The sequence below is a fragment of the Halichoerus grypus genome, chromosome 8 (genome assembly GCF_964656455.1).
Source record: "Halichoerus grypus chromosome 8, mHalGry1.hap1.1, whole genome shotgun sequence".
NCBI classification, from domain to species: domain Eukaryota; kingdom Metazoa; phylum Chordata; class Mammalia; order Carnivora; family Phocidae; genus Halichoerus; species Halichoerus grypus.
The window spans coordinates 71,789,041-71,811,001 of record NC_135719.1 but is presented as its reverse complement, the minus strand read 5'-3'; positions in this window follow the sequence as shown (position 1 = coordinate 71,811,001).

Below are 21,961 nucleotides of genomic sequence, written 5' to 3'. Positions count from 1 at the left end.
CTCAGGCAATAAGCAAAAAAAAAAAAAAAAAAAAAAGGTTTGCTTAAGGACAAAAAATGCAACAACATGACAGCTTATTTTTTTTTGTTTTGGAAAGGGTAACTGTATGATAGGAGGAAAGAAACATAGCAGATGTTGCGTTCTTGGACTTGAGTTGCAGCATTTATTTAGTACAGCAACTCATGAAATTTTAATTGCCAAAATGGTTCAAATGGGCAGAGGGAGCAAGTCACGTGGGTTGAATAGTAACAGAAGATTATGAAGGAAAGGTGAGACTCTGGCAAGTCTCCAGAAAGAAGAGGTGATTAGTGGGGTGTCCTGGGATCCGTGCTTGGTCACTTTAGATTTAATTTTACATTCTAGTTAGCAATGTAGAAAAGAGAACAAAAGACCCCTGAAAGAAATCTGAAGAAGACTTGTAAATGAAGATGTTGGCAAACCCCAGGGAGAAGAGCAAATCGAGATGGATGAGCCCACAAGGTTTAACCTACGGACAAAACAGCAGAAAGCTGAGATTATTTATAAAAAGGCAAACTCGCTCACTGGAGGGACATTAATCGGAACCCCTTATACTGCAGAAACAAAAATGTCCAAAGCGACAGGCCAGCACCCAGGTGAGGGAGGTCAGCTGGTACAGAAGCTAGCAAGCTGGCCCCAGCCCACCCCTCTGACCCGCCCTGCAGATCAGCATCAGCCGCAGCCATAGCACGGACAAAGGCAAAGCATGCTGACTGCGTTGATTACCAGCCATACACGGCTTCTTTCTAGAAAAATAAAATGTGACAAGAAATATCTAATCACAAAATAATCCACTTCAAGATCTCTTTCCCAACTATTGCCATTCTTTGGCATGTTGGACATTTATCTAGGCATGTGCCAACGGCCAGACTCTAGAAAGTTTTCATACTTCTACAGCAGCCTGAACTAAGAAGAAAAAAGGGAGGTTGGGTTGGCTGCTGGAGGGGAGAAAGAGATCTCAACAGCCAGCGTATGCTGAAAGGCTGCCTGGGGCGTAGCCCTGTGTTGGACTTGTGATCCCCACTGCTGTGGCGCCGCTGTTACACTTAGGAGCTGGAGAGCTTAAGCAGGTTGAGAGCGAATACACATAGGGCGAGTGCAATCAGCTGTGTTTGAATTTATCCACCGAGCTCCATGTCTGCGCTCTTTCCCTCTGCTGCCCAGTCACCCACTGCGGTCTTTAAGAGGGCTCCTCCCCCGTTTTATTCCTGGCCTCAATTCCACCGGTCTGCCTCTGCTTCTAGAACCTTCGGAGCGTGGGTGGACAGTGCTAACACACCCACCCTTTCACTGATGCTCAGCCAATGAGCAAGCCTCTCCTTTATGTATCTGTTGATGGTTCCTGCCAATCTCATGGCCCCTCTGGCTCATTACCAAGCCAGGGAGGACAAAGATCCCCTTCTTCTGGGAATGACTCTACTCCTTGGAAAGGTTTCATGTAGAATTCAGTGGTTTCTGACTTCTAGTGTGTCGACTTCTGGCCCAGTGGGTCAAGAATCAGGCAGAAGGAAATGAAAAGGAGTGATAATGGCAGTCAGTCACTTAAAAGGACATGAAGGGAAACGTAGGATCCTCTGAGATGGGCAGATGTCAGAGCAGTTAAGAGTGCAAACACTGGAGCTAGAGTGTCTGGGCGTGAATCCTGGCCCCAGCATTTTCTGTGTGAGTTTGAGTAATTATCTCTGCCTCAGTTTCCTCATCAGTAAAATGGGTTGTAGGGAGCATTCAGAGTGAAGCACTTAGAAATGCTCCCTAGATGTTAGAAAAACAAAAGTGGAGCAGAGGTGAGGATTCCAGAAGTCTCAAAATACATTCTCAACATCCCTAGATGAAGAATGTTCATAGACTTATCTTCCCTTGTTTACTTCTGCAGGGACTAGTCCATGTTCCTCCTCTTTTGTGTAGAGCAATAGACCTCTCAAGTTGTTCTTGCAACTATTTATCCCAAGTGACATGGGAAATAACAAGCAAACCAAGTGCGCCCTGAAGCTGGGTGGAGTTGTGGCTGGGGATGAAGGAGAAATTACCATGAAGCTGGATCCCCAAAAGTCCAATCAACATTTCCAGCACTAACAGATGCTTCTTGCTGACTTTAGATAAGTCTTTTCTATTTTGGACCACCTGAGCAAACTGAGAAGCGATTGAGATATTAAAAATTTCGATCTGAACACAGGGTACCTGAGCCCAAGCCATAAAACAGATGAACAAGTCCGACCCTCCTGCCAGTCCCTCTTCTTAGCACATCTCACCATCATTCAAAAACCCTCAACTGTGACAGCTATTGCCGTTTCTGCCCCCAAGGAGAGAGGACTGGACGAGGGCCCCGCTTCCTGAAAGGGTTTCCTAGCACACAGCCTCCAACAGGAGCAATAGAAAAGGCAGGAACAGGGAAATGATAATATGCACGTTTTACTGCAGCTACTGGCCCCAAAGGCAGCTTTGGAGGCCATCTTTGGATTTCTTGAGATTTTCCAGTATGTAGAACATAGTAGGTTCTCAAAACAAATCTACAGAATGAAAAAAACTCGAAGAATGCATGCAAGGGGTGGCCGGGTCCCTGTAGGTCCTCTCCCAGAGGAAATAGGGAAAAAGCATTTTGCTAAACAGAGCACGCAATGGTAAGAGGCATCCCAGCTTGGGAGGGAGAGAACCAGACTTGGCGCCCAGCCTCTAGACTAGTGTGTAAAAGGATTTCCCAAGGCTCTAGTTAAAAATGCAAATCCTAGAGTTCCACTCCCCAGGAATGGAGATTCTGGGATGGGGCCCAGGAATTTGCTTTTTTCCTAACAAGTTCCACAGGTGATGTCAATGCAGGTGGTCTGTGGTTCACACTTGAAGGAACAACTGTTCTAAGTCCCACTTTACTGGTAGCCTTACCTTGAGCTTCTAAGATAATCAGAGCGCTGGCCACATTTTCCCCAGCAGAACTCCTTAGCCTCTCGTAAATGAATGGACGCCACAGCCTCCCAGACCTAAATGCAGATAGAAATCTTCGGGACGGGGTGACATGTGAACCCACTCGGCAGCAAACAAGTCCCAGGTTGACCGGAAGAGGAGTTTCTGGTGGGGATGAGCCATTAAGAGAAGGAGAGTGACATTATCCAAACTACAGTCCCTGCCCCAATAACATTCCTGTCACAGGACGTAAGAGCCTTCTGCATAAACTCATGCATCCCTGGGAGAGAAAATTCCTGGAAAACATAGAGGTTTTTAATTGCTTTGTTTTAGAAAGACGACAGGGTCAATCCCTCCATTATTATAAAATATGGGTAAATTGAGAGCTCAGTATCCTGCAGAACACCATAAAAGTTTAATTTTATGTTATTACTGGCTTGATTCTTAATGGCAGACTTTTTAAGAGGAACAGAGTAATAAGGGGCATTCCTCTGAGTACTCCAACGGAGAGAGTGGGACTTCAGAGCCGAGGGATGCTCCACTGGAAAACCCACTGGTCTTGGGAGGGTGTGTCCTTGCAGGCTCAAGTCTCAGACACACAAAACTCAGAGCTCAGGAAGCAGCCCCTCCCTCACGGAGTTCAATGTCTCCTCGGGTGCGTGTAAAATGGGTTCTAGGGAGAGAAACCAAACAGGACCGAGGAGGAACTGGCAAGCTAAACTCCCCACCTTAATCCCCTGAAGTGAAATGCAATCTGCTCACTGATCCAGGCGAAGGGACCAGAAAGACAATGCTAGGCCCTCACCTGGAAACTGCTGGAATGCAGTCTGGCAGGATAGGGCTCTCCCCTCTGCAGCAACCTGATGCCCTACCTTCTTCCAGACCAAGACTCTTTTCTATCCCATTCTGTTAGATTTTGTTGAGTGCCTAACAGATACTCTGGGAAGTGCAGGGAACCGATCTCTTCAGCCCAGCCTGTGTATACCTGAGTCGTGGCCAGCATCCTACTTGAGATAAAGAGACACCCATAAAGTCCCCTGTGGGATTTTTAAGGGGCAGGAAATGATCAGAAATTCGAATAGCAAGATCTGAAAGCCCTAGCTACTGACAAAGGAATTGTATCCCAAAGTTTTTGGGTTTTTTTTAAATTATTTGTTTAGAGGTCCAACACATTTGTCCAAAGTTATCAATCTTCGTCAGGTATGCAGTCCACACCTAATGGATTCATAGTGCACGTAAAATTATACATGCGCAAAGAAACAGGGAAAACATATCTGCTACCTGATTATAACTAACTTTATAACTAGAAATTATAACTTTATAAAATAATTGTTAAAAACATTTAAAAGTTATTTTTAGTGACGACAGACTCAGGAAATAATACTTCAATAGAATTTGACGAAAAAGAGGAGATTTTTATGGAAAAGTAAGAGGAAACCTGGACTCAGAAGGACTTCAGATTTTTATCTCATATTCTTTAAAAAAAAAAAGATACTTCCTCTTGATAAAACATAGTGCACATTGTAGAAATTTTGAAAATTTTGAAAAACACATTAAAAATTAAAAGTAAAAAATGTAGGGGCACCTGGGTGGCTCAGCTGTTAAGCGTTTGCCTTCAGCTCAGGTCATGATCCCAGGGTCCTGGGATCAAGTCCCATGTTGGGCTCCCTGCTCCTCCCTCTCCCACTCTCCCTGCTTGTGTTTCCTCTCTCAATGTCTCTGCCTCTCTGTCAAATAAATAAATAAAATCTTTTAAAAATATATAGATTATGTATGGCCAACAGGATGTAACTGCTGTGAACGTTCCACTGTATTTCTGTCCAGGTTTTTTATTCTAAACATATATGCATGTATTTTTTTTAATTGGAAGATACAAACATTTTTATCATCTGCTTTTTCATTTTTTACTATAAAGCTGTCCATTTTATTGCAGTGTCATCAACACTGTATTTATTAGCTTTCTTCTTAATCCTTGCCAAATTGATAAACCAAAAATTGTCTCATCTTAATTTTTATTCATCTGATCACTAGTGAGATTGGCCTTTGCTTTCCTTTGATTTAACGGCCACTTGCATTTTTTCATATATGAATTATCTTTTGTGTCTTCTGCCTGCTTTCATTTTTATTTTTTTAAACATCTATTTATTTATTTTAGAAAGAGAAAGAGAGCACACATGTGAGCAGGGGGAGAGGCAAAGAAAGAGGGAGAGAATGTCAAGCAAACTCCCCACTGAACGCAGAGCCTGATGCAGAGCTCGATCCCATGACCCTGAGATCATGACCTGAGCCAAAATCAAGAGTCAAATGCTTAACAGACTGAGCCAACCAGATGCCCCTGCCTACTGTTCTGCTGGAGTATTTATAGGTTTCTTGGAGTTGAAAAGATTATGAAGATATATTAATATCTCCTTGATCATATATATGTTACAAATATTTTCGCTGTCATTTAATTTTGACTTGGTTCATGGTGTCATTTCATTTCACACTCAGAATCTTTAATTTGTGTGTCATCAAATCTATCTATATTTTCCTTTTCAGTTTTCCCCTGTTTTTAAGTATAGAAACCATTTCCGCACATGATCCAACATCCAAGGTTCATTTTCTTCAAGTTAGTATGATTCAGTTTTTATATTTTGGAAAAAAATAATGCACTTCCATGATTACAGGGCCAAATTTATAGATTTATGTATACAGGTCTTGCTTCTACCCCTACTTTCCTCACCCCACCCACCCCCATTCCCTGTAAGTATTCATTTTCATTAGTGTCTTGTTTACCTTTTCGGTGCTTCTTTTTGCAAACTTTAAAACAATTATCTATTTGATCCTTCTGGAATTCATACAGGGTGTTGAAAAGGACTGGGGTTTTTTTCCACTCAAGTTTCTAATTGGTTATTACTGAATTCAAAATGTCAATTTCTGAGCATTTATTTTGAATACATTTATCTTGTTGTATTTTTAATAATTTTTCAGTTTGTCATCTTGGGTTTTTATTTTTTTATTTTTTTTTATTTTTTTTTTTTTTAAAGATTTTTTATTTATTTATTTGACAGAGCGAGAGAGCACAAGCAGGGGGAACAGTAGAGGGAGAGGGAGAAGCAGGCTCCCCGCCAAGCAGGGAGCCCGATGTGGGGCTCGATCCCAGGACCCTGAGATCATGACCTGAGCCGAAGGCAGACGCTTAACCATCTGAGCCACCCAGGCGCCTCCATCATCTTGGGTTTTTAGATAGATGATCACATCACCTTTTTTTATTTATACTGATAATGTCATCCTCTACTTCCAAATAGTATATTCTTATTCTAGTTCTTATTTTGTTATATCAAAATAAATCACCACTTTTATTTGTAATAAATTTATAATGATAACTTATAATACTACCTATGGTTTTTTATTGTTATGTTAATCACCATACATTACATCATTAGTTTTTGATGTAGTGTTCCATGATTCATTGTTTGCGTATAACACCCAGTGCTCCATGCAGAACTCTTTAATACCCATCACCAGGCTAACCCATCCCCCCACCCCCCTCCCCTCTAGAACCCTCAGTTTGTTTTTCAGAGTCCATCGTCTCTCATGATTCGTCTCCCCCTCCGATTTTCCCCCCTTCATTCTTCCCCTCCTGCTATCTTCTTTTTTTTTTTTTAACATATATTGCATTATTTGTTTCAGAGGCACAGGTCTGTGATTCGACAGTCTTGCACAATTCACAGCGCTCACCATAGCACACACCGTCCCCAGTGTCATAAGAATCTTTTCCAGCTCTCAAAGAGAATGGCCAATGCTACCTCTGGAGTTGCTATTATCATTTCTATTAGTTAGGATGAGCTACATTAGGTTGCATTGTTGTGTTAGTAAACAACCATGAAATCTTAAAAGCTTAGAACCATGAGGTTTTTTCTCACTCAGAGAAATCATCACCATGGATCATGGGAAGCTCAGTTCCATGCTAGCCAGACTCCAGGACCCATTCCGCTAGAGGTTATACAATCGAATGTTGTCAGCTATTGTTCAGGCTGGGGAAAGGAAAGGTGGAAAATTATGCACTGGTTCCCACAGCCTTCTGTCTGGAAGGGACACACGTCATTTCCAATCACATTTTATCAGCCAAATTAAGTCATATGACTATGGCTGCCTTTAAAGGAACAAAGAAATTCTATCCTACAGTTTGCCTAGAAGAAAACAACTTGGAAATATGGGCGGACAGCACTAACTACTATGTCAATCTAAACACACACATCTATTTACACACCCACAAATGTACATGAATAGATTCTTCACCGTTGATAGTTTTTAAGATATCTTGGGGTTTTGGCAGTGACAGAAGTGATCCGTGTTAATTGTACTAACTAGATGATTTTTTTTTTTTTTAAAGAGAGACAGTGCGAGTGGGGAGGGGCAGAGGGAGAGGAGAGAGAATCTTAAGCAGTCTCCTGGCTCAGCGCAGAGCCCTACACGGGGCTTGATCTCATGACTCCAAGATCATGACCTGAGTCAAAATCAAGAGTCGGACGCTCAACCAACTGAGCCATCCAGGCACCTCCTAACTAGATGATCTTTAATAACTCTCTAATCCAATAATCCTAACCTTCCAGTTCAAAGATTGAATTTTTTAAATTTATGAATTATTATGAATTTGACTTACTTCTTTCCTTCTCCTTAGTCTAAATTAATTAAGGTTTACTGTGATTTGCTGGTGGCTGATTTCCAGATTTAGGTTCATAATCATGTACAGTGTAGTTAGTAATTTAATTATAAATGCAAGTAATCCCTAAGAGGCCACAGTTTACTTTCAAATCTTACTAATTTCAGGAAATTTGGGTAATTCATACTCTAGAAAAGTCCTTACCTTATAACACTGATCAATAAGGAGATGGCCACATATTCATAAATGTCAAGTAATTACTAAATAATTTGGCCTGCTAAATTGTGTCTAAAGTCAAAGGTGTCATCAAATCTTTCCTCATTGGAGGTTAATTGCATTTCTTATATAAGGCAACTGGTTACCATGAAGAAAGTGGAGTCATTCAATCCTCACCATCCCAAACCAAACAGGAATCTTCCATTTCCATGGCCTCCATCACACCCGTGTGGTTGGCATGGCTAAGACTTGAAATCACATAGAAATTCTCTTCTGAATCCCCAAAACATGTCAGTGAACCAAGAGCCTGCAAATATACAATTATGGTATTAAATCACTGATTAGCGACACAGAAAAACTGAGTATTTTTATAGCATGTCCTCCTTAAGAGATTTATCTATTGACATTAAAATCCCTAGTGGGAGTTCTCATTGGTATGGGCTGTGAGGATTCTGGCTGGAGTACTATGATAATGCACTTATTTACATGAGGAAGATTGGGAGAGAAAGATGTGTTCCCCCACCCCCAAAATAAACTTTGGAATCATGATACATATAATAACACATATAGTACACACACATATGTACATATACATTTTTTAAACATGATCCCGGAGGAGAATGTTCTTTCCCTTGCTGTTCTTCATACTGTCCTATCATAGGAGACCCTCCATGGGGATTTTGAAGTTTGTTTGGGGTGTGGTTAATGTTTTAGTCCATTAAAGTAAGGCACACACTGCTGAGGGAAAATCTAGCACTAAATTACCCTCAAATGGCCTGGCCCCTCCTCTGGTTTATATTAGCCTTAGCGATGAGTTAAGTTAGCATTGTTTAAAAATGGCTATTCTTTGTCTGTTCTCCCTTGGAGCGCATTTCTCACTTGCAAGCCAACTCCTCTGTGGCAGCTCAGAATTTGACTAATTGAACAAGTGGCCCATTTTGGATGACAATTCTGAGTGCATGCTTCCAACTGTCATAGCGTGTCTTTTATTGTTTTTTTTTCCTTCATTGTGTTCCTTCATTGGTGTTTTTGACCTGTGTCCAGAAATGTCTGGTTCATACCATTTTCATTTTATACCTTTTTGTTTCATTTCATTTAAATTTTAGGAAATAATGGATATTTAAAAGACTAAGCATTTAAAGTCAAACAAGGAAAGGGTGGAATTGAACAGAGCATGGGTTGGCCATTTGAGAGTCATGATGAAAAGGACCCAGAAAATCCTTTCCAGTGTGTTCCGCAGGGATGTCTACCTAGGTTCCAATACATCAAACATTTTGCTACTCCCAAGCAAGTTCTTGGCCACTCAAAATAAACTACCAAATCTGAGGATATATAATTAAGTGATATATAATTAATATAGAACGATATATAATTATTTGATTCACCCTAGATGTAAAACTGTGTCCTTCCTTAATGTGCCTACATGTGTGATAGTGAAAGATAGAACTCTCTCTGTTGTATGAAGAAAAAAGGAACAAACCTAATCACAGGTATAAATATCCTTCTAGAACCACACGTTAGATAGTATGTTCCCTGGGACAACAGTTCCTTGGTTTTTTTTTTGGTTTTTTTTTTTTTTAGATTTTATTTATTTATTTGAGAGAGAGAATGAGAGACAGAGAGCATGAGAGGGAGGAGGGTCAGAGGGAGAAGCAGACTCCCCGCCAAGCAGGGAGCCCGATGCGGGACTCGATCCCGGGACTCCAGGATCATGACCTGAGCCGAAGGCAGTCGCTTAACCAACTGAGCCACCCAGGCGCCCAGTTTATTAACAAGCATGGCAAAAGAGAAAAAAGATCTGTGGTCCGGTGGGTAATGCTGGATTAAATAAATTTAAACAATGTTCTTTACGTAGACTTCTCTGTATCTTTAACATGATGCTAATATGCATTTTGAATCTCCAATGCAATCTTAAATATGCATTTAGGTGTTTCCCAAATTTATTTAATCATAGAACCCAATTTTTGAGAAATGTTTTGTGGCACATATTTTGGGAATCTCTATTCTAAAGGAAAGAAAAACTTAAGTGTTTAGTTGAAAAGACAGCCTCATTTAAAATTAGCAGATGAAGGGAAGGCCACATTTGGATCCCAGGAAACTAAGACCATATACCTGACATGGAGCCCATCTCCCTATTTGGTCACGAATATAAAGATTTGCCCTTGTAAGGGATTCTCAGCACCTATAAACACCTGTAGTAAATTGACCCTTATAAATTGTCTCACCACCAACTATAATGAAACCAAGTCTTAGAACAAATTCTGTTTCACACAGAGACATTTATTAGATAAATATTTGTTAACAGCTCTTACAGCATGGTAATCTCAGAGAAGTCCCAGTTTTCTGTCTTTTTATTTTTTTTAAAGATTTATTTATTTATTTGAGAGAAAGAGAGTGAGGGGGTGAGGGGAGTGGGGGGGGAAGAGCAGAGGAAGAGGGAGAGAGAGAACCTCCGGCAGACTCCCCGTTAAGCACAGAGCCCAACGTGGGGCTCTATCTCACGACCCTGAGATCATGACCTGAGCTGAAATCAAGAGTCGGACATTCAACCCACTGAGCCACCCTGGTGCCCCTCTGCCTTTTTAGATACTCTCACTACCACCTTGAATGAAGTGGCTCCTCAAGGCAGACCTGACAACATTCCAGAGGAAGGATTCTAGAAGCCTCAGAGTCCATATCAGACAACTAGATATCCTTCAACTAAGTGGCTGGATACAGCACAATTTAGGAATCAAGTCTCAGGCACTATCCCTAAGGGAAAGGCAACAGGCTTTGCTGGATTCTTACGCTCTCTTTAGTGAAGGTCATGTTATAGCTCTAAGATTTTAGTTAATCTATATAACTATATTAGTTTTCTAGGAGTGCGATAAAAAAAATACTATAGACTGGCAGACTTAAATAGGAGAAATGTATTTTCTCCCAGTTCTAGAGGCTAGGGAGTCCCAAATCAAGCTGTCAGCACATTTGGTTTCTCCTGAGGCCTTTCTCGTTGGCATGTAGATGGCCGCCTGCTTGCTACGTCCTCACATGTTCTACCCTCTGTCCATGGACATCCCTGGTGTTCCACTGTGTGTCCAAATTTCCTCTTCTTATAAGGACAACAGTCATATTGGATGAGGGCCCACTCCAATGGCCTCAGTTTAACTTAATCATTTCTTTAAGGGCCCTATCCCCAAATACAGCTACATTCTGAGGTACTAAATGTTAGAGATTCAACATACGAATTTGGGAGAAACATAGTTCAGTCCATAATAATATCCTAAATATTGATTTCATTCAATTGGTGTCTCATATCTAATGTTCATCTTGTTAATTCGTAAGTTACTAATTTTCACAGTGAAAACCCATTTCTGATTTTTACTAGGCTAATCAATAGTTTCACTGCTCCTTTGTATCGCTGGCTTCACAATCAGTCGGGAAGAAGGGCATCATCTGATAGAACCTAGTAGCAAGGGAGACTGGTAAAGTAAGTTTCTGGCTTTTACATTGGGAGGTGGGGACTCATATAACTGGGCTCCTTTTTGCAGTATCTGTATTCCTCTCCATATTACAGCCTACACAGTATGATATTATATGTATGGCAGCTTCAACTCTAGAGGCAGCCGATTACCTCAGGAGAGAATCCACATTCAAGGGTTGGTTACACAGCAACATTCAGGAGGCAACAACAAATGCTCCAGCACTGAGCAGTGTCCTTACTGGAGCAACCTGAATGGGGCTTGGCTGTATTTTATTATCTTAAGTGGTTCTCCACCTCCGAGAGATTCTGTGCATTACCTCACAAATAGTTCTTGTAATAAGTCCCTTTTCTGCTTAAAGTAGCCAGAATTAGTTTCTTTGCAGTCAAGTCATCTACCAATCCTTGGATTTCCAGGAAATACATATAGTGTGGTCGTCTCCTTTCTCACACAACAATAAATCACAGGTTGACCAGCTGGCCAGCCTATGTTTAGGCACCTTAGCCCTGAAGCAGGGAGGAGGGGCACTAGAGAATCATATTATATCAGAACTGGAACGTACTGTAGCAATCATTTAATACGGATGAAGACACAGAGTTCTAGACAGAAAGGATTGCTCAAGATCACACCTGTTTTCATCCTTACCACCAAAAGGATATTTTAAAGTAATTCCTGAAATTCATTCCGTAATTTTCAGTCTAAGAATTACTGTTATTTAATCTCTAAACCTATCAATGTCAGCCTGGAAGATGAATACAATAGGTGTTCCTAGTTGTTGGGGATGTAACTGAGGAGAGAACAATTTTCTACTTCACTCTAGACTCAAAATCCAAGGTGGTGGAGAGAGTATCAAGAAAACACAGCTGGGGGGCACCTGGGTGGCCAGTTGGTTAAACGTCCAACTCTTGGTTTCGACTCAGGTCATGATCTCAGGGTCATGAGATCGAGCCCTGCGTCTGGCTCTGCAATCAGCACAGAGTCTGCTTGAGATTCTCTCCCTCTGCCCCTCCCCCCACTCAGGCTCGCACGTGCGTGCGCTCTCTCTCTCTCTCGAATAAATAAATAAAATCTGAAAGAAAGAAAGAAAGAAAAGAAAAGAAAAGAAAATACAGCTGGGTCTTTACTAGAGACACACCAGGGCCAAGGTGTGCCTACCTGTGCAAACTTTCACCTTGGCAGGGATCCCCCAGCCTCGGCAGTGATTCATTACGGGGTCATCTGGGCATGTCTTGCTATGTCCATCTCTGTTTCAGACAATAACTCAGCTAGGCTTTAGATCAGCAACCTAATAGGTGACAGTGGAAACTCCCCTGGTTGGGGGCCCAAGAGCGGAACAAGATCCTCATGCCTGAACCTGGCCCACGTGTCTTCCCCCACCAGGCCGGGCTAGTCAGGAGGAGCTCTGCTGTTTTTTTATGGATGTCATCCAGGGTAATTCATTCCTCTGTATTTGCCATTTAGCCATAACTGTGGTTGGAGGGTTTTTTTTTTTTTCTTTGAGTTTTGTGTGTGTGTTTTAAACCTAAACCGTTCAAAGAAAGTATGTGCTGTTCTTGGACCTCTATAAAGCATGTTTTCTGAATTAGATGCATTTTCACAGAGAATTAGTCTTAAAACCCCTATGAGCTTAAAAATAGACCAAGAACTAACCATTTCCTCTCTCTTTGGAATTTAAAGTGCTTTTGTGAGTGGGTATTTGTTTTCCTTTGGGGAGGGGTGCAGAGGGAGTAGCATGATTAATAAAATCAAGAAAAGAAAGAAAATAATTTAACTATTTCCCATACTATCCATACTTTGAGACTTACTTACATTGACAGTAAAGCTTATCCTGGATATTCATTCATTTATTCATCCACTCTTTCATTCACAAAAGTTGACTGTGTACCTACCAAGTTCAAGGCACTGTGCTAAGAGAAATATGCAGGAAGGAGCCTGGAGCATTTAAGAGCTGGATATTGATATACATACAAGTTGAAGGTACCATGATTTGAGCTTCTGAGATTTTTGTCTAATTAAAGCTCAGGAAAAGTGGCATGTATGGTGTTGGCAAAACTGCCAACAAAAGAGTTATCAGACAGAACAATCTGCAGTAAATTTCATCAGCCAAGAAACTTCAATTCATTGTACCCATCCCAGGAGAAAGTTAATTACGGCTTTGGTTAATTGCTGTCCTGGCTCTATGGTATTATCTTAACACAGAAGGCAAGAGAAGGCAAGAAGGAGTTGAAAGAACAATCCTTCCAAAATTCACTGGGGAGAATCAAAAACACAGATGTTCCTCTCTGGGACCCTTGTAACTGGTCAGATCCTCTTACCCAGATCCTAAAAGGGCTTAGCAAAAGCAAAAATGTTAGCTGTGAATGTTAACACATTAATTGGTCTTTCTTCTGTATGGAAAGATCCAAGGCTTTCTGAAGAGAGTCCTTCAAGACTCAGCTTATATCCTCTGTGACCTCTGCACCCCCAAGCCCCCACACACAACCAAGCCAGCCTAGCCCCTACTCAGCACTCCCAGACATCCTGCCTGTCTTCACAGATCATCCCTCACTATCAGCATTGTTTGTGGGTCCCTCTCTCTCACAGGCCTGGTTGATATACGATGGGTCTTTAGCATGTAGTAGGCACTCAAAAAATGTATTATAATACACAGGTTATGAAATTTTCAGAGCATGTATCTTAGGGAAACATTAAAAAAATACTCATGCAGGGGCACCTGGGTGGCTCAGTCGTTAAGCGTCTGCCTTCAGCTCAGGTCATGATCCCGGGGTCCTGGGATCGAGCCCCGCATCGGGCTCCCTGCTCGGCCAGGAGCCTGCTTCTCCCTCTCCCACTCCCCCTGCTGTGTTCCCTCTCTCACTGTGTCTCTCTCTGTGAAATAAATAAATAAAATCTCTTAAAAAAAAAAAAGAAAAAAGAAATACTTCAGACTAGACTTTAAAAAAAAAAAAATACTCATGCACATTTAAATAATAAACACTACATTAAAGGTGGTTTGCATCTATAAACAGAAAAAAATCTGGCAAACAGAAAGAAGAACTCTCCTACACTGTTGGTGGAAATGCGAGCTGGTGCAGCCACTCTGGAAAACAGTATGGGGGTTCCTCAAAAAGTTGAAAATAGAATTACCCTATGATCCAGCAATTGCACTACTGGGTATTTACCCCAAAGATACAAATGTAGTGATCTGAAGGAACACATGCACCCCAATGTTTATAACAGCAATGTTCACAATAGCCAGACTATGGAAAGAGCCTAGATGTCCATCAACAGACGAATGGATAAAGAAGATGTGGTGTATATATATATATATATATATATACACACACACACACACACACACACACACAATGGAATATTATGCAGCCATCAAAAAAACGAAATCTTGCCATTTGCAACAACGTGGATGGAACTAGAGGGTATTATGCTAAGCAAAATAAGTCAGTCAGAGAAAGACATGTATCATATGATTTCACTGATAAGAGGAATTTGAGAAACAAGACAGATGATCATAGGGGAAGGGAGGGAAAAATGAAACAAGACGAAACCAAAGAGGGAGACAAACCATAAGAGACTCTTAATCTTAGGAAACAAACTGAGGGTTGCTGGAGTGGAGGGGGGTGGGAGGGATAGGGTGGCTGGGTGATAGACATTGGGGAGGGTATGTGCTATGGTGAGCGTTGTGAATTGTGTAAGACTGATGAATCACAGACCTGTACCTCTGAAACAAATAATACATTATATGTTAATAAAAAAAATATTTTTTTAAATCTGGCAAATAGCAAAAAAACAATGACCTGTCTCACAGGGTACATGGAACCCACCACAGCTTCCAAGAGGTAATTAGCCTACAGGTAACCCTCAACTCTAACACTACAAGTGTGGAGTCTGTTTATTTTTAATAGTGGGGAGCATTTTATTTTTTTTCAAGATTTTATTTATTTGTCAGAGAGAACGAGAGCACAGGCAAGGGGAGCGGCAGACAGGGAGAAGCAAGCTCTCTGCTGAGCAGGGAATCCAACGCGGGGCTTGATCCCATGCTTAACCAACTGAGCCACCCAGGGGCCCCATTGGTGGGGAGTATTTTAGAACAGGATGTTGACACACATGCCCACATGCAGATTGAAGGCCCCATGATTAGAGATACTGAAATCTTGGATCAATTAAAGCTCTAGTTGTTGGAGTTCACTCTTCAAACTTTCCAACACTGTCACATGTAGAGCACTGGGTGTTATACGCAACTGATGAATTATTGAACTCTACATCTGAAACTAATGATGTACCAAATGTTGGCTAATCGAATTTAAATTAAAAAAAAATAAATAAAAATAAAACATCTCTGTCTTCATGAAAGAAAAAAAAAAAGTGAGGTTATAATCAAAACTTAGACAAGTTAGGGGCGCCTGGGTGGCTCAGTCGGTTAAGCATCTGCCATCGGCTCAGGTCATGATCCCAGGGTCCTGGGATCAAGCCCCACATCGGGCTCCCTGCTCAGCGGGAAGCCTACTTCTCCCTCTCCCACTCCCCCTGCTGTGTTCCCTCTCTTGTTCGCTGTCTCTTTCTGTCAAATAAATAAATAAAATCTTTAAAAAAAAAAAAAAAAACTTAGACAAGTTAATCTGAAACATGACTCAGTATATATAATTCTTATTCTGCTATGCTGTAATGAAGTATCAATGGTAAGCAATTCATGCAGATTATTATAATAATTAGCACATCCAAGTCATGCTTTCCTTTCCCCCTTCTGGCTTCATTTTTTTCTCCAAATCTGTAGACGTGTCAATGTCTACAGTGTTCCTGATACCATGCACTTAACAATGCCTACCACACACACACATAAGCACAGGCACCAAAAGAGGAAAATCCTATGCCCCTTGTTCTGATGATCTTTCACATGGCTGCCTCTGTTGTCATCCTGGGGAGTGCTCCCCATGCTCTCTCCCTCTTCAGTTTCCCTCTTAAGCATCTCCTCCAGGGGAAGAGTCAAGTTAGGTGGGCCTAAAATGTTTATAATTTAGGGAGTCTTATTTAAGAAAAATATCACAAAATTATGAATTCAGAATTAGGTAAAAATGGATGCTCATTTGAAATGAGAACAGTCATAGCAAACTAAAAAATACTTCAAGTAACAAACACCACGGACACCACAAAATCCAGAAAAATTAATAAACTATTTGTATCTTACACTTCTGTAACATTTTTCCACAGACTCCCTCCTGGCTCCATACATTTAAATCTTTGTCTCTGCTCCACTACACACATGCATGCAGGGTCAGACACTGTAGGACACGTATGGCAATGCCACCTCTGGACCTACACGTTCCTGTTAGGACACCAGGCAGGCAACAGGAGTACTCATGGAAGCCATTCCCAGGCCACGATGGCTAGCAATTACTTCAGCACATGTACAAGTGACAGCAAACCATACAAATACATCTTTCTGCTGTGTCCCTTTAGCCAGATCCAGAAACTGCCTGTGGTCACTTTACTCTCCAACATGAGGAGAAGTGTAACAGAGTCAAGTTAGAATGAAAAAGTCTGTGGAGTTTTGGTTAAAATATCTTACTTTTGTACATGTTACCGAACATTTGACCACATGACCACTTCGCTAGGGCCTCTCTAGGGCCTTGGAAGGAGCCCTGCACAGGAAAAGCCCCTGAAACTAAAGTCCCCCCAGCTTGTTGGTAAATCCCCATCTCCCCTTCTCTCACTCCTCCCCCATGGAGTCCAACCCCTACCTACCAGGTTCGACAAGACCCATGAGGCTCAAGGTGCCATGCCTTAGGGAAGGATGGACACACCGACGAGGGAAACAGGAAGGGGAAGCCATACAGATGCCTTCTGTCTTCAAGTCTTGGGACAAAGAGCAAAGGGGGCAGGGGTTAGAATTCTGATGAAAGTCAGGACTTCGAACTCAAGCAAGTGGACTCGAGGTAATTGAATAATGAGCATTTGGCTCATAAAGAGGAGAAGGAGAAGAGAGGGGGAAGAGGAAGGGGAAAGAAAAGAAAATAAGAGAGGAGAGGGGAAGGAAACTAAGAAGAAAGGGAGGAAGAGAAGAGAAAAACAAGAAGTTTCCTTTGTGTACACCTCTTCCCTGGGAAGCAGCCATGTTTATCTTTGTGTCGTAATAACATTTACAAGCTTTCTTCAGACTATACACTCATCCTCTTAAATTAGAAAGAGTGACAGTTCTCTTGGCTCCATTCTGCGAAACGCCAGTTGTCATGATCTCACTATTACAAAAGAGAAAAGGGGGAAAAAACACCTCCCAAGAGATTGGTATCACTTAAAACAAATGCCCAGTGGCCCGGCCATTTGGTCACTGTCCACGTTCCCCAGTGGCATGTGAGTTTTTCATCGAGACCTAAATTGGATGCCAATTTCCATGTCATCGTCCATCTTCAAAATTCTTCACACAATAGTTGGAGTTTTCTTTATGTTTGCTTGCCGTACCCTTTTAACTGACTCTCATACTTTTCTTCCAGGAAAAAAAAAAAAGATAACAACAGAAGACTTGGAAAGATCACTTAATCTGGACTGCACATGTGAAGACTGTTCAGAAAATTTGAAAAATTATAATTTATAAATGGGTGGCTTGAAATAGCATGTTGAACCTCAGAAAAGTTAAATTCTATAGGAGGAATGTGTATAATCAGCATCAGAAACAAACTCCCTCACGGAAATCCTGGAAACTCCATTGTTTCATAGCTTTGCAGTGTCATAGACTTCCTCAGTGACAGGGACCCCTGAAGGTCACTAAATTCCAGATTAACTACCATCCATGCCATTGGTGAAGACATCCAGGAGACATTTCTCAACCCATATCAGAAACATTCCAATGTTGTCATAATCTCCACTTTCAGGAAATCATTATTTCCAAAGATACTGCCATTACTCCACATACTGTGTGAAAATAAATAGATCAACACCATTACAATATCAATAAGAAAAACAAGGTACAGAATTAAAGCACATTCTATTCCTCTGCAAGCTAACTTGTCTGTACTTTTTTCAGCCTTTGAACCACCTGTGAGGCTCCCATACCTAACCCAGGTACTCCCTGGACCCTTCAGTTGTGGGCAAAACAACTACACATCTCACTCTACAAAAGATTTGGCTGGTGATGGGCTGATGGATTCTTTCATAGTTCCCAGAGAGCCTGGAAGTCAAATTTCCTCTAGTTCCATAAACCCTGCTCAAGAATCAAAGTGATTCTCCATCGCCTCCTCGGCTGGGTAAATCTGAAGTAATGGTGCATTTCTAAAGCACTTGGCAATCCCAAGCTCAAGCCAAGATGTAGCGCCCCTCCCAGGAGCAGCAGGAAGTGTTACAGAAAAGTCAAGAGAGAGTCAGGGACTCTGAGGGGAGCAGAGAGAAAAATAGAGGCAGCTTTGGTCAACAAGCTATGTTCAGTGTTTTCTCTGTCCTTCCTTCCTCCCTCTTCTCTTCACCTCCTGGGTCTCCCATCTCTCATACCTTGTTCTAAACAGGCAAATTGGAAAGCTCTTCTGCTGATTTTAATACTGAGACATCTTCAAAACCATATGCAATGAGTCTCGAGCCAGGGAAAGATTGAGCTGGAGGTCAGGGCACCTGGGCTGTTTTCTGGACTTCCACCACCAACAGGCTCTAGGACCTCATTCAGGTCACTTCCCCTCCTTGAACCAACTTCATCTATTAACTGAGTGGTTGGACTAGCTGGCTATTTCTGGCTTAAAAATTCCCAGATTTTATTTATGGAGGAATTTCAAGTACTGGGAGAGAAAGAAGAAAGTGGAAGGCAGGAGTCTTTGGACTCATTACACTGAGACCATCAGTGATACCCCAGCCCCCTGCCCTTATCTGTAAGGCTGCCTTCAGATGTGCGCCCTTCTTGTGAGGTGGCAAAGATAGAAAAGAAAAAGTTCTCACACTGAAACCCAAACCAGCCGTACCTATGAATGCTCCAGAAGGACACTGAGATAATAAAGCATAAAAGCTGAGTAGAGAATAAGATCTGAGGATCTAATGCATAACATGGTGACTACAGTTGATAATACCGTATTATCTAATTGGCATTTGCTATGAGAGTAGAAAGTAAAGAGTAGAAAGTAAACACAAGAAAGGTAACTATGTGAGCTGATGGATGTGTTGATTAACTTGATGGAGGGAGCCCTTTCCCAATGGACGGGTATATTAACTGCACATTGCACGTATATTTTGAGTATCTGATCATTTTGTCAGTTTACCTCAATAAAGCTGAAAAAAAAGTCAAAGAGAGAGAAGAACATGAAAGGGAATTTGGAGAGGCTGCTCCAACTTTTCACCATCAACCCAAGTAGCCCTGCACCCCCATCCAGAGGACCAATGGGTCTTTTGTGAAAGACGGCATGGTGGGTGAGGGGTCTATCATTATCTCTGGTAAGAGGAATTCCCTCATTTTCCTTTCTTGCTAACTCTCCACACTTCCATCTCTGGGCCCAGGCTGAGATCTCATCATCTCCTTTTTCCTTCTTCTTGCCCCATGTCCTCGATTTCCTAGCAGGTCCATTTCCCAACTCCTTCACTCATGATCAGCTACTCCTGACTAGCCTTTTCTCTGTGAGCGCCCTGGACTACATCTCAACAGTGGGTAGTGTTTGCTGCTGGCAAAGGCAAAGGAAGAAAGGATGGCGCAACTTCTCCAGAAAACGCTTGAATAATAAATGTGAAGAGTCTTTAATATATTTTATCCTGTGACTTATTCTTCTTTCTCTTATCCAAAAGAAGTCAGAAGAGGTTCCAGTGAAGTATGAGTGAAAAGGCAATCCAGGCAGATGAAAAAGCTGCAGGCGTTGTGATATTTGTGGCTCTGAGTAACAGGAAACAGCAACAAATTGGCTTAAATAATCAGCACATATCTAGAGAAATCTGGAGGCAGGTGAGCCTTCAGGGTTGGTAGATTTAGCAACTCAAAAAATGTAGTCTAACATTCAGGTGCCTTCCAGGTCTCTGCTTTTCCTTCCGCAACATTGGTCTCTTGCTGAGTTTGGCTCCCCTAGTGGCCAACAGCGTTTCTCAGCATTCTTGTTCACGTCCAAATGGAGCCAGAGAGAGCCTGATTTCCCAGGGCTTTTTCTGAAAAATAAGAAAGAAGTTTTCCCAGAAGCCTTCAGCAAACTTCTCATTGGCCAGAATTGGGTCACATGGCAATTCCCAAATTAATCACTGTCTGGACAGGAGGAGATGGTAGTGGAGAAGGGAGTTACCTGGAAGCCAACGATTCTACCCCTTCTTACTGAGATCAATTCCCAGAGAGTACTGACTCAATCCTGTGGGGACAGGCGCGAGGTTTGGGAGTCGGTCACCTCATGCAGCCCAAGGGCTCAAGCATATCCACATGAAATGGTATAGCTGGTTGGGGGAAATGGTGAGTAGTCCAATTCCTTGGCACCATAAATTCACTTGAGCACAAAGGGCCTTGGAAATTCAACTATTAGAGCACTTCCCAAGCCCAAACCTTTGGGTCCTTACAATAGAGTCCTTATACATAAGAAAATAAAATTTACTTTGAAAAACTAAATAATAAAGAATGTAAGCTGATGCACTCTGGGGTAGAGATAAGCCATGCTTCAAAGAAAGAAGAAAGAGTACAACATAAAGCCACTGGAGAACATCTCATGAAGGAGGCAGATTGGGGTTGGACTGAAGGATAAGAAAAATCTCCTGGTAACTTGCCACTGGCTTTGCCCATCAAGGTAGCTGAACTGAAACAACTTTGAGCTATGAGCTACCGAAAAATATTCAGAGGGAATGAATTTGTGATGTCTTCATTGTAGAGATGCTATGATTTTGGTCTATTCTGGAATTGCTGCTCACTTGGAAGAAATTTTCCACTGCGGAACATTTCCGATATGTTTTTTTATTAAATCCCTACACAAAATCACAGCCCACCTTGCTGTTCTTTGCTAAACAAAATTTTTTCTCAATTATCCTGCTCTCCTTAATCACATGTAATTTTTAAACTAGCTGTTACTGACAGTCCTTTCCTCCTATTTACTGGCAATATTTTTAGGTCAATCCCACATCCAATTAGGGGAACTTGGAAAAAGGAAATCCTACAGCAAAATGCCATATGCCTTACAGTTTAATTTTAAATACATAATACTCAAGGATAGCAACTTGGCAAAGAGAGAACTGGACCCTTTCCCTGGAAGACCCATCACTCGGGTCCATGTCAGATTACTGGCCTGAAATCCCAGCATTTGTAAATACAGACCCAAGAGGGACGATATCCCTCCATTTAAAGGTGGAGGTTTTCTTTCCCCTTTTTTCCATTGCTGCTTCTCTCAAAGCTTCCCTGAGGTATTTAGGTTTCCGGGGAATATTTTCAGCACACACTGACCAGGTGGAATGTGGGTAAGTTTCTAACGCTGCCCAAACACCCCCTCCACTGTGATCAGTCCTTTCCACCAGAAAAACTAGAGTGCTGTGACTTGGGTAAGGTCTTTGTGTTTGCACTAAATAACTCCTATACCTCTGTCAGCTTTCTTTGACAAGATAGCTCTTCCCTGCCACCGTACAGATCACCTTCCTATCTGGAAAGCATGTCTGAGGATAAAATTCTTCTCCTTGTTTTGTTAAAAGAAGCCAAGTTCCAAGAAAATCCAGAGGGATTCCCACAGTCCCTTAGTCACGGAAGCAGCTAGCCTGAGGGGGCATTCAAGTGAGCTTCTCTTCTAGCCTATCTATCTCCCCAGGGGAGATGAGC